This window comes from Pantherophis guttatus, chromosome 7 (assembly GCF_059756535.1).
Source record: "Pantherophis guttatus breed Tessera chromosome 7, ASM5975653v1, whole genome shotgun sequence".
NCBI classification, from domain to species: domain Eukaryota; kingdom Metazoa; phylum Chordata; class Lepidosauria; order Squamata; family Colubridae; genus Pantherophis; species Pantherophis guttatus.
This window is the reverse complement of record NC_142069.1, coordinates 33,742,844-33,764,784: the sequence shown is the minus strand read 5'-3', so window position 1 is coordinate 33,764,784 and position 21,941 is coordinate 33,742,844. Positions and strand designations below refer to the sequence as shown.

The window sequence follows — 21,941 nt, the reverse complement described above, 5'->3', positions numbered from 1 at the left end:
GATCTCTGCAGGACTGTGAGCGGTCTTTTCTTAAGTTGTCCTCAGCTATTAGTCTGTTTGTGAGGTTTTCAATAAATAGGTGTTCTATGCTGAGGCTGTCTAGTTGCGATACGAAATTGTCCCAGCTTGGGTCCAAAGAATTGATAATTATGCTTTTCATACTTTCTTCAGTTATGATTTCCCCCCTTTGCAGTAATTCAGCCCTAGTGGCATTGAGTGTGAGTAAATGTTCACTCATAGATATCTCTGCTTTAAGTCTGGCAGAGTGGAATTCCCTAGAAATCCTAGTGGTGGTTGCCCTACTCTTGCTATAAAATAGGCTAAACAGTTTTTGTATTAATTCTGGCACCGTCAGGTGATGACTAATGCTGGGGCATATGCTGGATGATATGCTGGCTATCAATAGGTAATATGCTCTATGGTGTAAGCAGTCTATTTCAAATGACCAAGGTTTTTCTGGGGGGTCAGTCATTAAAAATAATATATTCTCCTTTAAGAAAATGACCTGGAGCTGTTGATTCCACTCTAGGAGATTTGTCCCATCCAATTTTAGTTTTGGAAAGTCTATTGGTAAGGTCCCAGTGTTGTGTGAGAGATTACTTACAGGCGGGTGCTGTCCATGGTTTAGGATGTAAGGGAACTCGCAATATGGCACTGGTATGCTGGCCGGTAGTCTAAACAGGCATGCTTCTATGTTTTTTTCTTCTTTCCTAGGTGGTTGGTTCTGCGCATGCTCGAGGATCATTTTCGCTCTGCAGTTGCCGGGGAAAGAGCTCATGGCCGTAGCTCCTGGGTGAAGGCCCCACTCATCTGTACGAAGTCTCGGTTCCATCTTGGGAGCCTTTCGGAGGCCGAAGGAGGCTTGGGTCGTCGCCTGAGTCATCGGGATGTCCCTTGGGATCCTTGGGTTCGGAAGACCCACAGTCGTTGGGCGAAGATCCGGATGATCTGGTCTGGTGTTCGGTCTGTTGACTGGGCCCAGGTTGAAGTCTTTGGTCGTCGAGGGTTCCTGATAGCTCGCTGGTGTCTGCTGGGTTGGTGAGTGTCCGGTTCGTTTTTCAGGATCCGGCGCGGGCGTCGTTTGCGGTGTAGGGTGGGCCCATGTGTATTGTGTTGGGGTCGGGGCCCTCGTTGTGGTGGTTGCATCCCCCCGGTACACTCCAGCCGGGGTTCTTCGCACGTTGGTTGTTCTCCCGGACGTCTCTGGGGTGTCCGGGCGTAGATTGGGTATTTTTAGTTTTGGGCCGAAGGCTGTGGTTAAGGTCCGTATGGCCGTGTCAATGTCTAGTTCGGTAGGCGATTCTTTGGGGTCTGTGTCGCGTTCTTCCCCGTCGTTGGTGGTGTCCACCCCATACACTTGTGAGTAGGCCCCGTTTCCCGCCGGTGGGTTTGAATTCTGGGCCCCCATTGGTGATTGGTCGGCCATCTCTAGTGACATCACTGTCCAAGATGGCCACCGCGAAAAGGACGCGAAATCTGGTTCGGCCTCCTCGGTGGGAATGGGGTAAGTTGGCGTGCCTCTTAATGGGTTGGTGCTCGCTTGCTTCGGTTCTGGTTCATCTTCTCTGATCGCTGCTCCACAGTCCTTGATTAGACTTCGGAGGTTCGCGACGAGGTCCTGGTTGGTCGGGGTAGATTCTATCAGCTTTAGCAGGTTTCTTCTGAGGTCATCTTCCTTGTTCGAGGTGGCCTCTGTGTAGGTTTCTTTCTCGGTTCTTCTCTCCTCGATTTCGGCTGGAGTGCTTGGTCCGGGAGCATGTTTGCCTTTAGTCGGAGTTTCTTTTAGAGTGCTGCCTGCGGGCGATAATTGAGCTGCCATCTTCTTCGCGAAGGCTCGTGTGTTTGCTCTCCCTTTGGTTTTTTGCAGCTTGATGTGTTCAGACATACCTTGGAGTATCTGGGCTAATAACCATCCTCTGCTACCATTTTGTTAAGAGATGAAGATCTAGCCCAAGAAATACTCAGACTCATTGGTATGTTCCAAACATATTTATTAAGTCAGCTCTGCTCTCTTACAGGTGAATCTGTAGCACTGCCCAGTACCTCGTGCATGTTGCTTAAGTACCAGGGAGGTGTGGCTAAAGGTAAGGAGGAGTTGTGGTAAAGGTGAAGGTGTGTGTGTTAACCCTCGCTGGTGCCAAGTAGGGGGTGGTATGGGGGTTAGGCATTTATATGCGACAATTTTCAATATGTAAGCTGACTAAAAACATGCTATTTTATTAATGGATTTTCACTCTAATTTCCCACCTTTTTTTTCTTTTTTTCCTTTCTTCTGCAGACTCCAATCTCGCCTTCAAAATATGTTCCCAAAGGTTAAAGGATCCATAGAAAGATGTGGGAGATTTTATATACCCTAGTGCTTTTTATACCATGTATACCAGAACTATGCCTCTCAGAATTTCCAGCCAATGAAGGTGATGCTGACTTCACATTTTGGCGACAGTAGACTGAACATATCCAGAGGGTACCAGATTAGGAGAGATGTTAATTTGTAATTTTCTGTTGACATATGAAGAAGTCAGTATATTCCCCATACACGTAAATAGAAAACATGCTAACATGCATTATAAATCATTGTGCAGATTTTTTATGCTGAATTGAAAGGTTCTAACTTGTAGACTACCAGGACTGTCCAGTGTGGAAATTATTTGTAAAACAAAGCTAGTATGGAACATAGGGGTTGGAATTAGACAGGGAACATAGTATATTACATCCGTAATGTCTGCTATCTCTTCTACAGCCCACTCTGTCCCTACAAATCCACTATTTGAGGCTCTGCCTTAAGCCCCATTACCCCATAAAATGCCTTTGGGTCTCCTGTGGCTTGGAGAGAAAGGCTTCTATATGCACTACATGCCAGCAGCTTGCTTTTCTTTTAGTTTTTTGTTTCCCTGTACTTCTCTAAACGCTATCCTTGTGCTTCTCTTCTGATTTGTTGCCACCCCCGTCTTCACCTCATTTTTAATAAGTGCTTTTCATGTTCTCCTGTATTCACTCCCAACTCAGAGGACACACCAGCTGTTCCATTTGGAATGATCCGTTTTTTGCAATTCTGCCAGGTTCTGTATGTGCTGGTTATAGGAGGAGGAACAGAAGAGAAGGCAAAAGGTGGTGGGTTGAGAAAGGAAAGATGGGAAAAAAGCAAGGGGAAAAGAGGAAGAGGAGGGAGGAGGAGGAGGAGGAGGATGGGAACAGAAAGAAGCAAAAATAGGAGTGATGGATTGCTTTCAAGTTTAGACAAACTGTGGAGATCAAGGAAACAAATACCAGAACTATGTAGGCATTTAATCAATGTCTTTAATTATTTTTAAGCATTTATTAAAGCAACGTACACTGCTTTTAGCACTGTAAGTATCTCAGCTTTCACTGGATAGGGGATAAAATACATAATCCTTGCTTATTTTTATAGGTAGATGGATGTAGACTAAAAAAAAATGTTTGCAATATGTGAAAAAAAAACCCTCAAAACCAGAGGAACCTCTGATTAAAAAGCATTGTCCCCATTTGCAGTGTACGGTGGGTGATATTTGCCCTTCCCACATAGTTCTTTTCATATACTGAGTTTTATAAAGCACTTTGGACCTCAAGTGTCAGGTGTTTAACTAGTGATATCTGTGGCTGTCAAGTTTTTTTTCCATAATATAAATATAGATTAATTTATATTGGTAGAGGTTTCTAGGGTTGCTTAGTTACAAGAGAATCATAATGGATAAGCTTTTTAGCCTACGTTTATGGAGAAAGATGACTGTTGAATATGACTGGAGAACAAGCACTGGGATCTAGGATGGCCCTCATCCTCTGTATTAAATACACTTTTAGAACATAGGAGGATATCAGACATGTCTGTTCCACCCCAGTGGGTGAAAAGTTACAGATAAGGAGCAAAGTAAGTATAGTAGGACAAGAGCATCTTACGCTGACTTTTGTATTTACATTTTGAAGCTTTCTGCTGTCATCTCCACCACTAGAAGCAAAGCTTTTTGCAGTCCTGAAGGAGATAACTTTAACTCCCATCATGGACTCTCTATTTAAAATTCTGCTTAATGAAGTTGATGTGCACTAAATGCAAAATCCTTCTACTGCAAAAAGGAGACTCCTGCTGCCTAATAACTCCCATCACTATTTTAACAAGGAAGAACACCAATAAATCAATGAGTCAAAAAGGACAAAACATTAACAGAAATGGAAAGCAATCACTCCTAAGAAAAATAAATTACATAAGATATATTACTTTTGAAGTACCCTGGAACCAACTGAATTAGGTTCAGTTGATTCCATCCTTGGAATCAAACGAACCTAATGCTGAGGATCCTCTAAAGTTTTACATAGAATAAGGAAATGTGTTGTGGTCCGCCAGCAGCCTGTGAAGCTAGCAGTGGAGTCAGACAGTGGGGAGGCTGGGGAGGAACATGGGCCAGTCTTGGAGTCTGGGGAAGGCCCGGACAAGGGCTCTGCGTCGGAGGCAGAGATGGAGCCAGGGTCATCTGGGAGTGATGCGCAGACTCCGGAGCCCCCAGAGTTGGACAGCAGAGAGGCAGAGGAACAGGAGGAGCCTGTTTCTAGTGCACACATGCACAGAGCTGCCAGAAGGCAAGAGCAGCTAAAGCAAAAGGGACGACTCAGGAGTAAGGCCAGGAGATGATTGGCCCCTCCCATAAGGCTTACAAGAGAAACAAAGGCAATTGGCCTTTTTGCAGGAAAGCAACGTTGCTAACTCTGTTTCCAGTTGGCGTCTCTTCTTTGTTTCTGAACTTTGTGGGGCTTTGCCAAGTAAGGCTTTTGGCAGGGTGTCAAAGAAGATAAAGGTTGGTGATTATCCCAAAGGACTTTTTCTGAAGGACTTGTTTTGCAACTAATTGGGACTCAGCTGGGAATGAATGTAATTCTCAGTTGTTACAATAAAATAAAATAAGTTTATTTGGGACTTATTGTGTCTTGTAATAACTCAGTAAGCCTAGGTCACAAAAAACAAAATGATTCTTTTTATGATGAGCAGAAATTTCTGCAATATACACACTATATATTATATATAATATATAATTCATACAGTGTGTGTGTATAAATATATATACACAGTATATATACACACACTGTATGAATTATATACATAGCTGAAAGGAATTGACATGGAGCCCAGGCTACAAAAATGGAAAGTTACAAGATAAAACTAGATACTGTACATTCATGTGGATTATTTCTTTTTTAATCACTATTTTTATTTTATTTGAAAAAAGGTTAAAATACAAAACTCCCCCAAAAATTTTTAAAAAAGAAAGAAAAAACCCAAAACAAACAAGACATTTAAAAAGTGCATAATTTTTTTAAAAAAATCCAGCACTTATAGACATATTAACCTCCCTACTGATTACTATATTACTACAATATTGGTTTTTTGCCTGTTATAAAACAGGCCCAATTTTTTAAAAAACTGCTAAATCTATTTGCAAATTATTGACCTGATTATATTAATGACAAAATGGTTAACAGGAAAACAATAATATAAAAAAGGCAGGGGTTAAAGTTTCAAACCCTCTGTTAATAAACTGTTATTGTTATCTATTGTTTACTATGGCATGTTATCTATCCCAAATCTTCCCAAGAGTTAAGAGTAATTTGACCTGGTCAAACATTCACATTTGTTTCTTAATGCCATCACTTATCAATTGTTGTCATCACTTATCAATTGTTGTTAGTTGCGAAGTCGTGTCCGACCCATCGTGACCCCATGGACAACGTTCCTCCAGGCCTTCCTGTCCTCTAACATCCTCTGGAGTCCATTTAAGCTCACGCCTACTGCTTCAGTGACTCCATCCAGCCACCTCATTCTCTGTCGTCCCCTTTTTTTGCCTTCAATCGTTCCCAGCATTAGGCTCTTCTCCAGTGAGTCCTTCCTTCTCATTAGGTGGCCAAAGTATTTGAGTTTCATCTTCAGGATCTGGCCTTCTAAAGAGCAGTCAGGGTTGATTTCTAGGACTAACCGGTTTGTTCGCCTTGCAGTCCAAGGACTCGCAGGAGTCTTCTCCAGCACTATCGTTCAAAGGCCTCAATTCTTTGGCGTTCAGCCTTTCTTATGGTCCAACTTTCACAGCCATACGTTGCAACTGGGAAAACCATAGCCTTGACTATACGCACTTTTGTTGGCAGGGTGATGTCTCTGCTTTTTAGTATGCTGTCTAGATTTGACATAGCTTTCCTCCCCAGGAGCAAGCGTCTTTTAATTTCTTGGCTGCAGTCCCCATCTCTGTTGATCTTGGAGCCCAGGAAAATAAAATCTGTCACTACCTCCATTTCTTCCCCATCTATTTGCCAGGAATTGAGAGGGCCGAATGCCACGATCTTAGTTTTCTTAATGTTGAGTTTCAAACCAACTTTTGCACTCTCCTTCTTCACCCACATCAAGAGGCTCTTTAGTTCCTCTTCACTTTCTGCCATTAGAGTGGTATCATCTGCATCAAGGGTGGGTTCTACTTACCTTTACTACTGGTTCGCAATGGGGCCACGCACGCACGCTCGCTTTGTTCGCACACGTGCACACTCTTCTGCACAAGCGCAGAAGCCTCTCTGCATGCGCAGAAGTGTTTTTATGACGTCAGAGTCAGTGGGCAAAGCCTCCTGCCAGTTTTACTACCGGTTCTATAGGCAACCCACCACTGATCTGCATATCTGAGGTTTTTGATATTTCTCCCAGCAATCTTAATTCCAACTTTTGATTAATCTAGCCCCATCTTTCTCATGATGTACTCTGCATATAAGTTAAATAGGCAGGGGGACAATATACAGCCTTGCTGGACTCCTTTTCCAATTTTGAACCAATCAGTGGTTCCGTGTCCAGTTCTCACTGTTGCTTCTTGACCCGCATATCAGTTTCTCAAGAAATAAATAAGATAGTCTTGTACTCCCATCTCTTTAAGAACTTGCCACAATTTGTTGTGATCTGCACAATCAAAAGCTTTAGCATGAAGTAGAAGTAGATGTTTTTCCGGAACTCCCCAGCTTTCTCCATGATCCAGCGTACCTTAGCAATTTGATCTCTAGTTCATCTGCCTCTTCGAAATCCTGTCTGTACTTCTGGTAGTTCTCGATCCATGTACTGCTGGAGCCTAGCTTGTACGATTTTGAGCATAACTTTACTAGCATGTGAAATGAGTGCAATGGTGCGATAGTTTGAACATTCTTTGGCATTGCCTTTCTTTGGAATTGGAATGTAAACTGACCTGGGAGTTATGTGCTGCCTCCAGAGCCTCCAGAGTCGGACATCAGCAAGGCAGAGGAACAGGGGGACCCTGTTCCCAGTGCGCGCATGCCCAGAGCTGCCAGAAGGCAAAAACAGTTAAGAGAAAAAGGGACGACTCAGGAGTAGGGCTTGGAGATGATTGTCCCCTCCCATAAGACATAAAGGAGGAGCAAAGGCACTTGAGTCTTTGCAGGAAGCAACTTTGTTCGTTCTGGTCGGTTTAAATTCTGAAGCTCCATTTTGACTCTGTGCTCCTTGTGGCCTTGCAAAGCTAATTGCCAATTAGGTCTTTGGCAGCATGTCAAGGGAAATAAAGGTGGGTGCTTATCAGCCTTATCCCAAAGGACTGTGGCAGACTTCTGTTGGACTCTTTACAAACTATTTGTGACTCATTACAGGCTGTGAATGAACATAATTCACAGCCGTTGAAATAAAAAGAGGGATTTGGGGACTAATTGTGTGCTTTTTACTGTCTCAGGAAGCCTAGGTCAGAATACACGGTGTTTCCTTACAGGAAAGCGAAAATTATTCAAGACAACATAAATCAAAGAGAAAAAAGAAAGAAAGAACAGCTAGAGTCCAGCAGAGGGTTAAAATAAATCAGCATTCAACCGTGAACTTCAAAATAAAAAGCAAAGTAAAACAGAACATTTGAAAAGTGAAGTTAAAACCCAGGCATGCTTAAGAACATCAACTACCAAGAAGAAGATGGATGACCAGTACTTCCGATCACTTCCAAAGGGACCTTGTATCTTCAAGACTCCCCTTCCTAGGTGGGGCCATGGCCCTCCAAAAGCTGTCTTGGGTCATTCCTAAGTGTTCCCATTCAAATCCAGGGAACAGCAATGCCAGAGAACCAGCTTTGGCAATAAAATCAGCAGATTGTTGACAAAAGAGAGGAAAAAAACATTACTGTTCAACAGCCATCTTGGGGAGAGTCCTCCTATGTGCAGAATATAACACAAGAATAATATCTTCTATTATAAGAATAGTATGGTTTTCACATTCAAATGGAATGGCAATACTGTATTTGATAATGGAAAATTCTCACTATAATCATATTGTATGGAACATAAGTAATAAATGTACATTCATCATCTGATAAATTCATCATGTGGAACAGCCTTTGAAAAGGAACCATGTGTAAATGAAAAAGAGAATCTTTGCCATCAAGCTGTTTGAGGAAAATATAAACACCATTAACTTAGGGACCCCACAAACAGAAAAACTTATTGTAAACTGTAGCCACAGTATATTTTACATTTCACAATAAATCAGGTCTAGCACAATAGGAATTGTGCCTTAAATGCCATGATTTGAACAAATATGCTGAAATACAAAACTGATTACCAAAGACAATCTTACCATTTCAAGTTCTGGTGATATTTTTCCAATTCATGCTCTGGTTTTAATGGCAATATCCCTTCACACTTTAGCTTCAAATTCAATCTCATTTTAGATGGTAATTTTATTATGTTATCTTCCTCTCAGTCTTTTAGGTGACATGCATATTACTTTTTTTAACTTCAATATTAAGCAATCCAGACTGTTGCATTTCAGAGTTTTGTCTGCCCACTTGCTGAATGTGGCTTATATGGCTCATATACCTTCATCAATACTGCTTCTTATGCTCTGTGTCTCACAGGGAATTTAAAGAAGGCTGAAGATGCATAAGAAATAATACACAAATCTGGTGGCTTATTTGTCAGTGAAAGCTCCAATATATGCTGAGCTTGAATTTCAACCAAGTTTAATATGCTGCTTGTGGGCTAAGCATGTGCTGAAATTGTAATGCCATTTGGTATGAGCTAAATCTCATGCAAAGTCATTCATCTCATGTTCAGAACATGCTTGTTTGTAGTTTTCTGGCTTAATCTAATGCCACTTGCTGAAGATCACACTCAATTGGCTAAGAGGTTGTCATGCAGAATTAAATCACATACTTTGCATAATGTGAGACCAAAATCAGTTTAAACTTAAGCTAATCATGGCTAACTTAATGGCTATTAAGTCCACTAGACATAGGCTGACATGATTAAAGCATTTCCATAAGTTTACTATGCTTTCTTCCAGTTTATAAACATATTCTAGAATAAATTTCCTTTATTTCTGTAACTACTTTGTTCTCTATTTAACGTAGGCCAGATTAAGTAGCAACAATTGGTGGTTAGTTTCACCCACCAATGTTCCTATCCCTACCTGCCCAGCAGGAAAAACAAACATCAATCACTTGTAGCCGGGGCTGGGGCTGGGGCTGGGGGTGGAGAGAGGTTCTGACAGATGGTTAGACTCACGTGTTTAATCATCTATCAGAATCTGATCTTTGGGGTGGGTGGCTTCTCTATCTCTTCTTCTTTACTGGAAAGCTCCCACTTACACTGTGCAGGATGTGCTGCAGTTGGTCTGTCTCTCCCATATTCTTTTATGCTATTGCTTTTGTTTATCTTTCTCACTTGTCTTTCTCACTGACCTGTCACCTGCACACTGTCATTCAACTGCTTTCTCTGCTGCCCATGCTTGCTATCTCTCACTGGCATGTTTGTCTCACATTCATGATCTGTTGTTCAACCCTCTTTTCTTAACTTTCTCTTATCCATCTCTGTTTCATTCACTCATCTGCCTTGCACTGTCCCATCACACTAGTTCATCTCTCATATGCACTCTCTTATTTTCACTCATCTCTCATCTGCCTGCCATGGGCTATCTTGCTGTATTCATTATATTGCATGCTGATCAGTCTCACTGATTGTCACTCATATGTCTTTTGTGCTCTCTCTTGCTCTCATTCGTGTCTAACATCTTGATCATTCTCAGTCTGACATTTTCACTCAGCCACCTCTAACATGGCACTTCTCCTACAATCACTCATCTCTCACTCTGCCCAAAATACAGGCAGTGGCAGATGGACTCCAGTTTCAGTCATTGCCACTCAGCCACACTAGTTGCCTCTCAAATAGGGTACTTTTTTTACCCATATAGTCTATGTAAAGAACCCATGTACTGCCTATTTAGTGTTTTGCAAAGTATCAGTCAGGCATCACAAGGGCAGATTTCTGGCATCTGATTACTCCTGCTGCCCAAGCTAAAATTACCCTGGAAGGAAATCACCAATGACTGGAGAAGGAGCAGACTGGCAGCACCAAAAAGTAGCCAATAGAAACTGGACAGATCCTAGGCTCTGTGGTATCATCATTACAGTTGCTGATATAATGCCACATATCACACATACAGCAGAGTTTGTCTCAGAAGATGATAGAAAAACTACCACTTTAATATTGGATCAAATCAGTGGTGGGTTGCCCTCGGTTCGCACTGGTTCTATAGAACTGGTAGTAAAACCGGCGGTAGGCTCCGCCCACTGACCCTGACATCATAAAAATGCTTCTGCGCTTGTGCAGAAGAGCGTGCGCATGTGTGAACGAAGCAAGCGCGCACACGCGGCCCCATTGCGAACCAGTAGTAAAAGTAAGTAGAACCCACCCCTGGATCAAATGAATACATAGTTTACAGCCTTAATTATGGGATGGGACAAAAAAAAGGCTATGTTATGAAAACATGCCTTTAAGACTTTTTACAAGATACCTTCTAGTTTACATTAGGCAGGAAATGTGGGCATGCTGAAAGTCGACTTGTATGTTGGGGTTTATTTATAATAACTATTAGAATTTTAAACAAGAAAGATAAAAACTACCAGAAACGAATATTTAAGATAAAGGAAAGAACAAAAAGAAAGAACAAAGCCAAAAATACAGAAAAAAAGAAGTTTAGAGAAATGACTTCCAATTTTCTTTTACAACAGTTATAAGTATAAATGTAAGGTATAACAACATTCTAGGCAAAACATTCATCTTAATTATCTCTTATATCTTTTTTAACTGTGTCTTATTGCAATTATTTTGAAATAGCATACAGTACAATTCATATTTGTCAAACTAACATTACCTTTTTCTGAATCTTGAAGCTTGTTTTGTTAATTAATTATGTCTGGTTTTGAACCTTCATATTTTTGTTGACATCTTTATTTCCTGTTTATCAATCTTAAAACCAAGTATCATACCAAATTCTTCTAGTCTTCCCATTAATAATTCTTTAAAGGATTTTTCAAAAACAGCACCAAATCATCTGCAAAAGTTCCCAACTTGTAAATTTCTTGTTTAATTTTTGCACCCATTATCTTCTCATCTTGATATCTCCATTCAAACTTCAAGAACCAAAATAAACAAAAAAGGTAATGTCTTGTCATGTTCTTTTTTGTATCTCACAAGGATTTGTTAAATCTCCATTAACAATAATCTGTGCTTCCTATAAGGCATAAAGTTTAAACCAACTTTACCCATTTTACTCAATTTACCCAGTCCAAAATCCATACCTTCTAAAACTTTTTTTAAAAACGCCAACTTAATTGTCAATAGCTTTCTCTATATCTAAAAAAAATGACACAAGTTGTTTTTCATTATGTTTTTCCAGGTATTCTAGATGTTAGATGTCTAACATCTGACATCATCTTTTAAATGTCTTTTGGATAAAATCCAGATTGATCTATCTTCATGAATGTTCTTGCAATGTTCTATTCCTACCAGTTTTTGGAAGAAAGTAGTGGATTATATAAATATGATTGTGCAACACAAGCTAACATTTTCAGAGGATAATAATTCTTTTGAACTGTGCACCTATACATGGTATTTGATTATCAAACATTGTAAATTAATTATCTATGCCCTGACTATGGATAATAGACTGCAGCACTGGAAAAATAAATTTATGGCTCCATTTATTCAATGGATTGAAGATCTGATTGCATTTGCCATTTATGAGTGGATTGCCTGGTGATATAGACTTTGTACTTACAAGTATAATTAAATACGGGACTCGTTTATACAGAATACAGTAGAGTTTTTTTTAAAAAAGATAGCCATAAAAATCTATTACAAATGTATATGCATTTCAATAATATTTACATTAAACTAGTATAGAGTTGTAACTCTTTTTGTTATAATGAGTTATTTGTTAAAATACATATTTTATATTTATATTTACATATTTATATATAAAATATACAAATGAATTTATATGGCTACCCATCTCACAGAAAGTTATTCTGAGCAAGATATAATTATTATAGCATATTTTTTGCCTTTGTTATATTTCTTTTACTTTTTTGTTAAAGCACTTTTTTGTGTTATTTTTTTCTTATTTTTGACAATGTATGCCTCTCTATCACAATTATTTTTGTGTTTTGCTCCTTTTTGAATCTTTCTGTTAAAATAATTGTAACACTTACAATCATTATTCAATAATGACATTGGTCTATAATTTCTTGTTAGAAGTCCCGTACTTGTTGCCTCTAATGCTATATTAGCCTCTTTCCAAATCTCCAACATCTTTCCTCCCTATAAGATAGAGTTCATCGTATTTTGCAGAGGATGTAGAGGTTCATCCTCAAAGCACTTATAATAGGAAACTGCTAATCTATCTGGTCTTTATACTTTTCCTTATCTTTTTTATGGCTTCAGAAACTTCCCTTATTTTATGGATTTATTTATAACTTTTCTTTGTTTCTCTGTAAGCCTTGAAAAGTTTTATTAATATTCATCTATTTTTCTAAATAAATATCATGCCTTTTATATCAGTTAGAATAATACTGATGAAACATTTTTGTGTATCCACACTGTCCATTAATACAATACCTCTCTCTTGAAGTTCTCATTTTCTTTTCTCTCTTTTCCTGGGACCAGAAGTACACAGACTACTACAGGTAGTCCTCAACTTACAACCACAATTTTCTGTTGTTAAATGAGAAATTTGTTAAGTGCATTTTGCCCCATTTTACGACCTTTCTTGCCACTGTTGTTAAGTGAATCACCACAGTTGATAAGTTAGTAACATGGCTTTAAATGAATCTGGCTTCCTCATTGATTTTGCTTGTCAAAAGGTTGCAAAAGGTGATCACATGACCTTGAGATACAGCAACGGTCATAAGTATGAGTCAGTTGCCAAGCATCTGAATTTTGATCACATGATCATGGGGCTGCTACAAAGGTTGTAAGTGTGAAAAACGGTCACAAGTCACTTTTCCAGTGCCGTAACTTCAAATGATCACTAAATGCACTGTTGCAAGTCAGGGACTACATGAACAACATTTTTACTACTTTATGAACTTACTGACTGGCCTCTCTAATACTGCTTTTGCACATCACTGGAGTTTACATATTAAGAAAAAGGGAATTAACATAAATGATTAATTACTGAATTAAAATTTATAAAAAAAGCGAGTCAGTGGATAAAATTGTGACATTAATGAAATCACAATAGCCAAAAGATGCCTGCAACACTCACTCACCCACACTCCATGTTCATAGTAACTATGAACAATAATTTTAATGAAAAATTTTCCCAGTATCTTCATAGGGCATAATTCTGAATACCTAGTGCATGGGGAAATATCCCAGTGAAAGAAATCGACTTCTCTTGAAGATAGAGATTATGTACAATAAATAGGAAATAGTTGAATACCTTCATGGTAAATACTGATAATTTGAACAGATTGTTAATTTGTCACAGGCATTACTTGCTTCCCAAGAACAGACAGATGAAGTGCTGTCCAGAAATGATTTATTTTAAGCAAACTGTCTTTAACCAGTTAATGTTCCAATCGCAACAATTCTTCTGTTGAAAATAGTTGCTCTGGTGACAGTATTTGAATCACGAAGTCCTACAGTTTGTTGAAAAACATCAATTGTACATAATAAACGTACACAAGGAGAAATGTTTCATAGGTGCTTCATAACAGCAGCATTTCCATGAAGTAGGAAAAAGGTTGAGGACTTCTGATATTCTGAACCTTTCCTGTCTGCAGTTAACATATGATGACTTAATATATGATGATACACACTGTTTTCAGTCATTGAACTGTGTAAAGATAGTCCTCCACTTATGACCACAGTTGGTCCTGGAATCTTGATTGTTTAGTGAATTGGTCATAAAGTGAGATGCCATGTGACCACTTCCCTCAATGACTACAATCCCAGATATTCCAGTTGGTCATTAAACAGACTGCTGGGGAGAGGGCTGTGCCTTTTAGGCGCGGTGGGTCAGGGAAAAGACTCAGGCCTCCCACCACAGCTGCCCAACTGGGGAAAAGAGTTGTAATTAACTGAAAGTCTGTAGAGATTCTCTGTCATCCAGGTCATGGTTGTCCCGAAGGTGCTTTTTCAGGAGGCAACTGGACTTTCTTGTTCATGTTTTTCTTTTGAAGATGTTTTGCTTCTCATCCAAGAAGCTTCTTCAGCTCTGACAGGATAGTGGGGAATGGAAAGATCCTATCCTGTCAGAGCTGAACAAGCTTCAGAAAGCAAGAAAGTCACCTCCTGAAAAAGCACCTTTGGGACAACCATGACCTGGATGACTGAGAATCTCTACAGACTTTTAGCTATACAATTTGGGATGAACACCCTTTGAATGGTGTGGGAGTAGGAATGGATTTCTAGGGGGAAAAATTGCAGACTACAGGAAACAGGATCACTACTCAAGTGACCCTGAGTAATCCTTCCATCCCCCACTATCCTGCCAAAGCTGAAGAAGCCTCTTGGGATGAGAAGTGAAATGTCTTCAAAAGAAAGAAAAAACAACAAGAAGAAAGTCCAGTTGCCTCCTGAAAAAACACCTTTGGGTAATCAACTGAAGTTCCTTAGCACTTTTGACAGAATTGAGGTTTTTCCTCTCCCGTAGAGGGGGAATCTCTTGGCACGTTAGAGGAACAGACCACAAGTGAATACCAGCATTCTGAGCCTTTCAGAATGCTGGTGTTCACTACCATTTTCTTCTCCCTCCAGAGCTTTTTTGAATCTTCCGGAAGGGAGAAGAAAACTCCAGGAAACAGCAACATTCTAGCATTTTCCCCTCCCCTCCAGAGCCTTTCAGAGACTTCCAGAGGGGTGGAGAAAACAGAATACTATTATTCTGAAAGGCTCAGAACATTGGTATTTGCTAGCATTTCCCCCTCTCCTCAAGAGCCTTTTAGAGTCTTCAGGAGGGGACGGGAAAACTCTACCAAGTGCCCCCATTTGGAGAAGCTCAGAACGGTGAAGTTAGCTAGCATTTTGCCAGATTTGAGATCCATTCCTCCAGCACATGGGATGATTTTCCCTCCCTGCATGGAAGGGAGAGGAATTCCCTCAGCACACTGGAGAAATAGACTTCAAATCCAATGTTATCCTCCACTAGCAACCTTCCCTGCCAACTTCCCAGTTGACTTTCAGGGAAGTTGGCAGAGAAGGTTGAAAACCATCGCAGGACACTTGTGAACAGATTGCCAATCACACGAAATGCAGTCATGTGACTGGGTGCGGGGGCAGCACAATACTTTACAATGGCTGGAAGTGCTTGATGTACTGTAAACACATGTTCTGAGACCATTGTGACTACAAATAGTCATTAAATGACTGGTCGTAAGTCGAGGATACTTGTATAGATGTAGAAAATGCATCATATTTGAGAAACCATCATAGATTTTCAGCTTCTTGACATTTAGTAGCACAGTTAAGCATACAGCATTTTATTGTATTTGGTTTTTTTTTACATCTGTGTATAGGCCCTTCTCTAACTTCCATACCACCACCGCTGCAGTTCCTCAAATTGATGTTTCAGGTAACCCTGAGCATTTTCACACTCAAAATGACAATAGAAAAGGCAAAGGAGTTTTTCTGAGTGTCTCTCAGAAAAAGACCACCTTTAGCCACACTAGTCTTGGAGAATAAAATCCCATTGTCATTGTTCTGAACAAACTGAAAGAAAATAACCCCCTGCCCTGAATCTTAATTCATGTTTTTCACTACTTAACCTAACTCCTAAATGGGCCAGTAATAAATCAGGATATCCACTTAAATTCATATTTCCTCATAAAGCTATGAATTAGTTTTCATCATTTTGTCTTGGTTGGAAGAGCTTAGTCTACCAGAATCAGTCTGAGAGGCAAAATTCCAAAAAGGAATCAAAGAACAAAGGCCCAAATTCCAATGAAGTCACCTTCAACTGTCATGTCCAGCCTGGGGATCAGGAATTCACATAGCATACATAACAGTCTCAAGCTATGCTGCTATAATTTTTCAGATTTCCTTCAGATGGGTTCAAAATATTCAAGGTTACTTTACTCACCACCTAAGTGCAGTTAAAGCCAAGCACTTCTGATTTACTGTATTAGGGTTGAATTCTACAGTTTCAGCTCTCATTAGATGCTTTTCTTTAGAAAGAGCCATTTGTTTATCATGCCATCTCCTGCTCTTTACATACTGACAATATTCTCAGAGAGTTTGTTTGCAATTTGAGGGTCCTCCTAGACTTGCGATTGTTGCTTGATAAGCAGTTGTAGCTAGGGGGCTGTTGTACAAATGACTGAGCACAGGTACTCCCGATCCAGGAAAGGCCATAACTGGCACACATAAAGTTATGCAAAGGCTCTCCTACCATGACTGTCACCTGCTTTTTTAACAGGAGTTGCAAGTCCAGGAGAACCCCCAAGTTGCGGGCTAGGTCTGTCTGGGGTAATGCCACCCCATCCAGACTTAAGGTAGTTAAAGTCCTGGATCTTGAAGCTCCATGTACCCAAAGTCATTTGGTCTTGCCAGGATTCAGCGAAAGCCTATTGTTCCCTATCCAGGCCCCCACAGCCTCCAGGCACCATGAGAGGGCAGCAACAGCATCACTTGAATCATCAGGAGTGGTGATATAAACTTGAGTATCATCAGCATACTGATGTTACTTCGAACCCAGGGTGATGGGTGATCTCACCCAGTGGCTTCATGTAGATCTTAGTGGCCTGGGCCTCTTCTCATTTCCTATCACCACTGATTGGGAGCAGCCTTGGAGAAACCGGCACAAGACTGCACCACCCAGCCTAAAGCCTGCAGTCGGCCCAAAAGGATACCATGGTCAATGGTATCAAAGGGTGCTGAGCAAGGATGGTTGCACTACTCCTATCCCACTGTCACCAGAGATCATCAACAACTGCGCCCAATGCTGTTTCTGTCCCCTAATTGGTCATAACTCCTGACTGGAAGAGGTCTAGATCAGGGCTGAAATCTAAAATTTTTCCCTACCGGTTCTGTGGGCATGGCTTGAGTGGGCATGGCCAACTCGATGTCACTCACACCCATGCCCACTCAGTCACAAGACCCTCTCCAACCAAGCCACGCCCACAGAACCCGGTAGGAAAACTTTTTAAATTTCTATTCTGCCACCCACTCGCCACCCGCTCTCTCTTCGCTTTGGGTTAGGGGCCAGGGCCCAGGGATGCGCCATTCTATGGGGCCCTGGAGCCACCGCCTGCCTCAACCAGGTCGGGGAATGGTACCAGCCTTGCCCTGGAGCCGCTGCCCGCTCTCTCATCACCATCACCAAGCGGCGTATCCTTACCTTTTTCCCGCGGCTGGCTGTCAGGGAAGGTAAGTGCCCAAAAGTTACCGGAGTCGCTCACTCTCCCTCTTGAATGAGCCGCCACCATCGCCGCCCTGGTCCATGCGCCGGCTGCACAAGCGCACACCCAACCTGCTGCTGATGAATGAATTAAATAAACGGTATGCGCTTGCGCAGCCGGTGCATTGATCAGAGCGGCGATGGTGGCGGCTCATTCAAGAAGGAGAGTAAGCGAATCCGGTAACTTTCGGGCACTTGCCTTCCCTGACAGCCAGCCGCGGGAGAAAGGTGAGCAGTAGGATACACCGCGTGGCGATGCATTCCCCGACTCCGGGGAATGGGACGGGTGGGCGGAGCCTCCAGCTGCCATTGCTACCGGTTCTCTGAACTACCAGCCATCATCGCTACCAGATCGGTAGCATTTCACCCCTGGTCTAGATAATCTGTTTCATCCAGGACCCTCTGAAGTTGCCAAGCAACCACCTTTTCTACTACCTTCCCTAAGAAGGGAAGATAGGAAACTGGATGAAAATTGTCCAGTCAAGTGGGATCAAGTAATGTTTTTTTTTAAGGAAGGGACAAACTAGGACTACCTGAAAAAGCCCCTGCATCAGTGGTGATATCTACTTACCTTCCTTACCAGTTCGGAAGTGCACGTGCCGCGCGTGCGTGCATCACATGCGCGCACAGACCCTTTGTGAATGCACAAAACCTTCTGCACATGCGCAGAGGGTAAAAAACACATTACTTCCTGGTTAAAACCAGGAAGTAACGACAAAGCCAGGGTTGATGAATGAGACAGATAAAAATAGAAATCAGAAGTTTGGGAGAAATCTATGTAATACAGGGAAAATGTTGAAATTCTTTTATTGATAAAAATCAAGAATGCAATTTGTATATGTGCAGGATCTCAATGTGTAGATATTGAAATTAGCACAAAGGAAGATTTAGATTTGCCAGACTCTGAGAATTATTTGTGTACAGTCAGGGAATGTATAAAAAGTGGATATTTGAAACCACTTGAAATACATGAAAATCAAACTGTTAGGTTTAAATGTTAAGAAGTTTGGCATCAGATACAATATTAAATGGTAGTTATTTATAGACAAAGGTTTAAATGAAAATTACCGTTATATAAAGGTATCAGAAAAAGGACAGCAGATTTAGGGACATGATTTGATTATGTTCATATCAAAAACTTTGAAATTAAAAGGGCAGAACTGGGCTAAAAACTGAACTAATAAAAAGGAACACAATATAGAATTGATATATCAAAAATTTGATAAAATTAAAAGAATCTGTAAGATATGCATCTCTGGTGATAATATCTGTATAAAATAAAGGTATTTGAGAAGTGGCCCAGAGTCTTAAAATCACAAAAGCAGTTAGTATGGAAATAATTTAGTACAGCGATATATCTTTGCTTCATATTAAAACTCTGATGATCATTTTCAAATGGGGAAAATACAGTAACTGGGCAATTCCAGCTACTTTCCAAAGATTGTGTATATGTTTGATGAAATTATTAAAGATAAAACACAGTTCTGAAAAAAAGTTAATCTTGGCACCAAACAGAAGGAACGTTTAGAAGTACTATTATGTGTTATTCATTGCATAATGTAAGATGTGGTTTTGATAGATTTCAGCATGTATATAAATAACAGTCATAACTTATTTTAAGATGGAAATTAGAAAGAAAATTAATTAAAAAGGAATTAAATGAGAAATTGAGGAGGATCAAGTATCTTCAGAGTACCTGAAGACTATTTAAATCAATAATAAAAAATACCAATAAAAATATACCACATACCAACAGCCAAATATAGGCAGTCACAATACTGTATCTGCTGAATAATATCAGAGCGAAGAGGAAACACTTTCAGATCTACATGACTGATTAGGCAGTCATAATTTCTTGCCAAAGTACTTACCTTTTAAGGTCATACTTTTGATAAACTTAAGACCTATTCTTGACAACTGTATGCGGACAATAAATATCATGAAAGAGCAGAATATGATGATAGGCCATGATGAGAACCCATGGTGGCACAGTGGTTAGAATGCAGTATTGTAGGCTAATTCAGCTCACTGCCAGGAGATCGATCCTCACTGGCTCAAGTTGATTCACACTTCGATCCTTCCGAGGTTGGTAAAATGAGGATCCAAGTTGTTGGGTGACTCTGTTGTTGTTGTTGCTGCTGACTCTGTAAGCTGCTTGGAGACGGCTGTAAAGCACCATGAAGCAGTATGTAAGTATAAATGCTATTGCTAGTCTTCCAACTTTTTACCCTACTACACTGATAGCAACATCATTGGGTCACACATATAGAATGCTATGAAAGCAACAACAAAAAAAATCCAAAAAAACCTTGAGAGAAACAGCATAACTGCTGGTGGAAATGGGATGAAATGTAAAAACATTAACCTTCATGTTGAACGCTTAGTTTATGCAGAAAACCCGTCAATTTTCATGTAACTTCATTACAGAACATCCATCTGTTGTTGACATTCAGTATGTTCAGCATCTCTTTCAATCTGGTGATGCAGGTTCATTTTTCCCATCCTAAAACTTATTTCCTCTCATGAGACATGCTCATGCAGGAAGGCATGATGAATCATATGATTCCTAATCCCTCCGTTCTTTTTAATTTTTTTTTTATACTTAAAAATACACACACCCCTTTATATTTATATAAACCTTTAGGTTTATATCACCCACACTGACTTCATTGAAAACATAGACTATCTCTTAACCCATTCAATTTTTGCTCATATATTTATTCTACAATTCAACCCTTGTTCATTTTCTTTGTATGAAACTCTTCCATACTTCCATACTTCCATACAAAATGGGCATTTAAACACAGCTATTTTCAACTTTCAACATTATTTCTTACAACATACTGCCTGTTACCTTTGTAGTAGTAACTTTACTTTCAACATATACCCTTTTATTGTATTCAACAAGCAAGTTTCAACTCACTATTCACAGAAAACATTTCCTACCCTAGGTATCCTCAGAATATCCTCCTAGTCACAGAGGGACGAGAACTCAAAAAAGAATTATATGTCTTTTTTAAAAAAACAACTAAAACAACTAAAGATGCAGACAGAAGAAGAATGAATTAATCCTTTATTCAAATTGCTGTCTAGAATCCCTTGAAAGCTGCTAATTCTTGAGTAAATATAAAATAGTCTTTTAGCTGGGATTTGAACTCTATGTGTTAAGTTTATGGTACAATCACATGCCCAGTTAGGAAACAGGGTAGTTGCTTCTTCTTCCTCTAAAATATCATCCAGCTCTGCATAATTTACTTGCAGGGAAGAAGGCTCAAGCAGAAAGGAGAGAAAGAAGTCCAATGCCTGCATATGATGCTGTTGGCATTTTTGAGAGAGGAAAAAGGTGTCCCTTCTTCCCAGTTAATAGCATAACTATGTTTCTGAAGCCAGTCTATCCGCAAAACAATAGGGATATACAAGGAGGTATTCAAGTACAATTGCAAGAATTTTTCTGGATCATTTGCATTGGTTACAGAGGAATCATACATTACAGAATGGGACTTAATGTGAGGGATGCAGTTGTATATGTATCCAATGCTCAACACTAAAAGGCAAGGTATTCCAACAACAGTCCAAAGAGGGACCTAACCAGGCTGCAGGCAGCCAGTACACTAAAAGGATCCCTACTTGTATCTAGGGCCCAACACAAGCACATTCAGTCTCCCATTGTTGAAACAGCTCACTAAATTGCATGCTAACCACAGATAAGTGTCCTGATAGATCAGAATCACTCTCCTTCCCAGCACTGGCCTCAAAGCTGATGAAAAATCCAAAACCTAGCCAGGCAGATTTCAGATATATGCTAAGGCTGCCTGTTCATCCACCACAAAATCATGAATGTATGTGGCCTTATTGATACTGGATCTGGCATTTATCAGCAGTACCCTAATGGCAAGTACACAAACAGTCCAGCCATTAAGTCTTCAGGTTGAGATTGCCAAATCAGCACTAAATTGGAGATCACCCTTCTCCTAGAATGATCTACCAGGTGTCCCCTACTATATCTTCCATGGTTCAACATTACTGGGATACTATAGCTAAATGATGCCCCATTTTTTCTTGAAAAAAATTTAATTGTTTTATACTGTATGCAACACACCTTATTTCAGAGGTGGAAGTACATTATGATGTGGTTAATGTCTATCCATATTATCATGGTTGAACAGCACTTCATATCAGTTCCAGTTCTAGACTTTATAAGTATGCTTAGCAAATCCCGTCACTGAATGAGTACACC

The 21,941-nt window shown here is 40.1% G+C and overlaps 1 long non-coding RNA gene across 2 annotated transcripts in view; it reads left to right on the top strand.

The window, feature by feature from the left end:
- Positions 1-21,941, top strand: part of LOC117655345 (uncharacterized) — a 96,417-nt gene that overhangs the window by 56,795 nt on the left and 17,681 nt on the right. Inside the window, exons 3-5 of one of the 2 annotated variants that reach the window (XR_009623225.2) lie at positions 715-1,038; positions 2,019-2,084; positions 2,279-2,414. This is a non-coding gene — a long non-coding RNA (uncharacterized LOC117655345). Of the gene's footprint in view, positions 1-714; positions 1,039-2,018; positions 2,085-2,278; positions 4,925-21,941 lie in introns of those variants that run through there. The other variant, XR_004588638.3, reaches the window with a different exon arrangement.